This window comes from Podarcis muralis, chromosome 17, assembly GCF_964188315.1.
Source record: "Podarcis muralis chromosome 17, rPodMur119.hap1.1, whole genome shotgun sequence".
Lineage (NCBI taxonomy): Eukaryota > Metazoa > Chordata > Lepidosauria > Squamata > Lacertidae > Podarcis > Podarcis muralis.
This window is the reverse complement of record NC_135671.1, coordinates 34146201-34152200: the sequence shown is the minus strand read 5'-3', so window position 1 is coordinate 34152200 and position 6000 is coordinate 34146201. Positions and strand designations below refer to the sequence as shown.

Genomic DNA, 6000 nt, shown 5'->3' with positions numbered 1-6000 from the left:
GCCTTTGGAGCGCAGCGGGAACTCATGCTGCACTCCAAAGACTTCGGGGTCCTTTCGCTGACCGACCCCTCTCACTCTCCAGGCTTCAGCGAAAGCAACGTGAAGCCTCCGGAGCGCAGGGGGAGCTCTCCCTCTGCGCTTCGGAGGCTTTGCGTTGCTATCGCTGAAGCCAAGGAGCCTGCATTCGCTCCATAGGACGCACACACATTTCCCCTTAATTTTTGGAGGGGGAAAAGTGCGTCCTATAGAGTGAAAAATACGATAAGTGAGCCGCAAGGGTATTACCGCACAGAAAGGGATGCGGGTGGTGCTGTGGTCTAAACCACTGAGCCTCTTGGGCTTGCCGATCGGAAGGTTGGTGGTTCAAATCCCTGCGACGGGTGAGCTCCCGTTGCTCTGTCCCAGCTCCTGCCAACCTAGCAGTTTGAAGGCACACCAGCGCAAGTAGATAAATAGGTACTGCTGTGGCGGGAAGCTAAACGGCATTTCTGCGCGCTCTGGTTTTTTGTCATGGTGTCCTGTTGCACCAGAAGCAGTTTGGTCATGCTGGCCACATGACCCGGAAAGCTGTCTGCAGACAAACGCCGGCTCCCTCGGCCTGAAAGTGAGATGAGTGCCGCAACCCCAGAGTCGCCTTTGACTGGACTTAACTATTCAGGGGTCCTTTACCTTTTACCACACAGAACCTGTGGGCTGCACACTGTCTTGTCGCATGGGGGGGTGGGGTGTGCGAGGCCAAAATTTGATGCTCCCCTCAGCCCTCCCACCTCTTTCCTAAAGGTGAGAAAATGCTAACTAGGTTTTGGAAGGAGGCAGCAGCCCTTGCAGCTCCTTCCCAAAGCCCAGCGCCTCGCTTACACAATGCCAGGGCTGGGGCAGGGGCATCAAAAGTTGCCAAGGGCCGCCCAAAACGGCCTTGAAGGCCACACACTGGACCACCCTGTTTTATTTCTTCATCAGCTTCTTGCCAAGGCTGCTTGCCAAGGTGATGCTTTTTTCTGTCCCGCACCTGTAAGCTTCTCCTGGAGAATTTCGAATTCAACATAGGCATGGCCTATGCTAGACCCTTGCCAGAAAGAAAAGCTGCCAAGCAGACTTAAAAACGGCAGAGCCAATTGATGGGGATTTTGGAACTCAATCTTGGATATGTGACTGTAAAATTTTAATCTGAAAAGCCAAATAAATAAATTTATGTACATATAAAGGATTTTGGAACTCAATCTCGGAACATCTCTTCCCCACCCCCCACCCCAATATACCTATCAATATTCCTGCCGCGGGAGTCCATCTGCCTCCCCTTTGTAGCTTTGCCGAGGGAGGAATTTTGGGTCCTGAGCTCCTTGGGGCAGAGATCCACCTCCGTCTCTTCCTACTCCGTCCAGCTCCAGGGGCGCCGATGGTTCCAGGCAGGTAACCGCGTCCCAGCCAAGGCGCCGCCGAAGTCGAGGAAGGGCGCTGCCCAGGACGATCGGATACTCGCAGGGCAGCTCGTGGGAACTCCAGCCCGCGGGTTGGCTGGCTGGCTGGCTGCCGCCGTCCAGGCCGTGCAGTCCTGGCTTCGGCCGCCGCCAGGTGAGCGGGGAGGCGGCGCCTCACCTGACTCAGGTGCACGGAGGGAAGTACCTGGGCGGGTCACGTGGCCAGGAGCGGGAGGCGGCGCCGTCGCGGGGTCGCCTTCGCGGGGGAACAAGCGCTCCGGCCGAAGCAGCTCCGGGATCGGGAAGGGCCCGACGGCGGCTGAGCAGGTGAGAGGCGTCGGGGCTGGGAGGGGGGGGGGAATGATTGGGGGTACCTGTCCCAGAAGAGCCCCACCGCGCGGCCTGGCAACCCACGGCGAGGGAGCCAAGTTCTGCCCGGGACACCTGCCGGACGGGCGTGTACGTGTGAATTAGTTTCTCCTTCTCCGATCTTGCTGCTCTTAGGGTGATTTTCGTGGCACAGGTGGGGTGGGGTAGAGGAGAGTGGGAAATGGAGGCTCCCTCCCCACTTTGGGGTCTGGACCTTTCCTGCCCCCCCCCCCCGGGCCTTTGCGGCTGCCACCGTCCGGCCCGGACTTCCCTACAAATGGGGGTCGTCTGTAGCCCCCCCCCCAGCCCCCCAACCTCCACTTTCCCGTTCTTTCCTGAGCAAGAAGGTGTCTGCAGTCCGAAGCCTCCTGGCAAGGGGGCGCTTCTGTTCTGCCCCGGATCTGGGGCGGGGGGAAAGTGATTTCCCTTTTCTTCCTCTTCCCTCCTCCTCCCCCGCATCCACCTCTCCTGCTCGAGAGGAAACCGAGGCAGCTTTGCGTGGCATCTGCCAAGAGGCGCCGGAGGAGGAGAGCCGGCTGCGGGGCCGAGCGAAGGGGGAAGAGGAGGGTTGCTGCCACTGCTCGCTGTGACTTTGGCTTCCCAAGCGGCCGAGTTAACCATTAAGCAGCACGCCTGAACTGATCGCAACCCAAGCCGGGAACCCGGGGAGCGGGGGGAGCACCTCCTTGACCCCCCCTCCCCCAATCTGGGCCTTGCAGGCTGGGAATAACCCAGAAATCCTCCAGCCTTTGGAATTGCAATAGTCCCCAGCCTGCTGGCTTCTTGCTGCTGCGGGTGTGTTCCTCGGTGTTGTTGTGTTTTTACAAACACACCACAAATTGCTATGGCCCGTAAGTGTGTGTTCTGTTTACCGTGCTGGGCTGTGTATCTGCTAGTACTTTTAAAAAACATAATTACTCTGCTAAGCAATTCTAGGGTATGTTTGTGTGTGCACTCTCCTAGTTTAAGGACGTGAGGAGCTGCGCCTTACTGGGCCAGATCAAGGTCTGCTTAGCCCAGCATTTTTATTTTCATTTTTGCAACCTGTGGCATGAAATAGCCTGCAGGAAACTCGCTAGCACTTTACACCTGGTTATAAGGAGGCCAGGGATCCTGTGCCCATAAAAACCCATCACAATGGGATAGGTGGAGGAATTTCAGCCGGAGAAGCACTGGGTTTCCTGCCCATGGTAAGAGAGCTGGTGGTGGTTTGAGGCCACCCAGTAGGGTTGCCAAATGGCCAACTGGGAGATCAAAAACAAAGCAGCTGCACCCCATCTTGCTTTGCGTAATGGCAGTTAATATGCGCAAAACAACAGCTACTACTATGCTATAAGATCCACTGTCCTGTGATATCATATATGAGTTTGTACTACTGGTGAAGCCTAGGATGGCAAAACAAGGCTAATATTCCGGAAATCCTTGTCTTAGACTCTGTGAAAGGATTCTGTGGAACTGCAACAACCTTTCGTGTGGATTGTTGGACTCTGTGAACAGACAGGTGGAATAGACACTTTCACATATATGGACCTTATATAGAGAGAATGAACTGATCCACTGGGCCTTCTACTTTATTCATTGAACTTTATGAGCTACAGTCATACCTCGGGTTAAATATGCTTCAGGTTGAGCGCTTTTGGGTTGCGCTCCGCAGCGACCTGGAAGTAACGGAACATGTTACTTCCGGGTTTCGCTGCTTGCGCATGCGCAGATGGTCAAAATGACGTCACACGCATGCACGGAAGTGGCGAATCGCGACCCGCACAGGCGAGGGTTGCGTTCGCTTCAGGATGCGAATGGGGTTCCAGAACAGATCCCATTCGTATCCAGAGGTACCACTGTACTTCTCTTGTAATCTACAATTCAATACAATGAATAGTGTATATTATTTTTTCAAACGTACAGCCGGTTACGTCTTGTGTGTATATTTAATGGCAGTTAATGGCAGCAGTTTGGAACACGCTTGGAATCACCGCATGGAGACCAAAACAGACATCTGGGGTGGTTGCTGTTCCTCCACAAACCTCCATTGCTTTTTGTTTTCAAATTTGACAAATATGCATGGCACCAAATTAATTTTTTAATCCTCTCTTGGTTGACGTTCGCCTTTGATTCCCTGGTTAGAGCCATGCTGACTTCCTGAGATGTGTTCTGCTTATGGGTCGGCCTTCCTGGGGCCTTCATTTCACTTGACGGAGGCCCTTGGAGATGGCACTGAAGTTTCATTTGGGTCTAATACAGTTATGTCAGACTTCTGGCTGGTACAGCCAGGTTTTCAGAGTAAATAAATGCCCAGGTTTCCAACTTTTCGGACCAGGCATTTGCTAGCAGTATTGCTCTGTTTTTGTGGGCAAATAATTGTGTTTCTTGAGGGTCTGGTGACTCACATAACAAGCCTGAGAAGAAGGGTTGCCAGTCGTCTTTCTCCTGGTCTCTGTGACTCCCTGGCCCTTTGACTGTTGGATGACAGGCAGAAATGAGCAGGTGAACTTTGTTTGCGTGTTTCGAAAAGCTTTACCTGCTGAATTCTTGCTTGACCTGCTGCTATTGAAAACTCCGCTAGAAATTACTTCCTCCTGAGTTCATAAAGTTTGTTTTTAAAAAATGCCTTGGATTGGCATATGCTGAAATATTATACAAATAGTTCTCAAGCATTTCAGAACTTTGTATCTATTAGTGAAGTTAGATGCGTCTCTCTCTACTGAGTTCAAAAGGATTTTGTACCTTCTAGTTACCAGCTCCTGAACTGAGTATAGACAGGTGCTGGTATGCCTCTAGCTATTAAAAGAGAGACACTCAGTAACTATTTGCAGGCAATTAAACTTTATTTACTTTAGGATTATTCCATGGTGTGTTTATTTCAGGCAGGAAAAAGTTCAGTGGTGATGGCGGCTCACCCACCTGAGCTACAGGGAAAGCCAATGTCATCTAAGGCATAAAATCTGAATGGCAACTACCTTCCACTTGCTAACATGGGGCATAGTCTACCAGGGTGTTCCCCACAGTGGTGCTTTTCCATAATGCCCATTCATCTAAATCAGAGCTGGGGAACCTATAGTCCTCCAAGTGTTTGCTGTACTAAAACTCCCATCATCCATGACCATTGTCTGCGCTGGACAGGCCTTATGAGAGTTGTAGTCTAACTAAACGTGGCCACCCATGATCAAAGTGGGAGCGTTTTCCCCTCAGAGGGGCAGATCTGTCTGCGGTCTTCAATGGTTCCCCAGATCCCTAAGAGAGAAGGGAGAAGAGAGCCCTGTGTGCCATATGGTCTGCACTGTGCCCCCTAAAGTTGCCTGCTGCCCTCGGGCATGGTGGAGGACCTTTTTCTGCCTCTGGTGTTGAAGTAAGATCCAGTTGCCAGTTCAGCCAGCTTCTGCAAGTGGAACGGGGGGGGGGGGTATGGGATATGCCACTATCTTGTCCTTCATCTTGGCAGGGCATGAATAAAGACGTAATATATAATAATGATAATAATTTGTTCCTGACAAGGATCCAGCCTCACACTGTGATTCAACGTCACACAGTTACTTCACTCAACATAAAAGGAGCTTGTCATGCTTCCATAGAATTGGTATCACCTCCCATTTTGAAAGATGACTCACAGAAACCTGCAAAGGTCATGGGAATGAGTCTTTGTCTTGAAGCTGCCTTTCTGACCTAGACTTCTCTTTGCCAAGGAATTTGAAACTGCAAGGATGTCTTGCGTAGGAGCCCCAGGCAAGGAGCAGAACACAATGCGAATGTTTGCTCTTTCATATGATAGCACCAAGGTGCCTATCTTATATAAAGCCCAATAGCTCCTCGTCATGTTGGAGAAGATGCTAAATTATAGGCACATACCAACATATGTGGAGGGAATGTCCACAAATAGAACAATTTTGGCAGAGTTACTTCAGATTACAGTTCAGACAATCCCAATGACTCTAGCTTTAGCCTTACTTAATTTATATACCGGTACTTCAGATATGGACCAATTAAAAAGTAAAGAATTAATAGCATATATATTAACAGCAGCTAGAATGGTAATAGCCAGAACTTGGAAAATTAACTTGCAATTAATGAATATTGATCACTGGTGTAATATAGTCTGGCAAACAGCTATAATAGAAAAGTTGTTGCAAAAACTGAAGGGGGCAAGAGGAGAGAAAAAACAAGACAATTTTTACACTGTATGGTATGATTTTATTAAATATACAAATGAACCAGCATA

The 6000-nt window shown here is 50.5% G+C and overlaps 1 protein-coding gene across 1 annotated transcript in view; it reads left to right on the top strand.

Moving 5' to 3' along the window:
* The first annotated feature begins 1543 nt into the window (after positions 1–1543).
* CRB3 (crumbs cell polarity complex component 3) overlaps positions 1544–6000 on the top strand; it is a 31684-nt gene continuing 27227 nt past the window's right edge. Inside the window, exon 1 of the mRNA XM_077921429.1 lies at positions 1544–1745. The gene's annotated coding sequence lies outside the window, so the exon portion shown is untranslated. The remainder of the gene's footprint in view (positions 1746–6000) is intronic.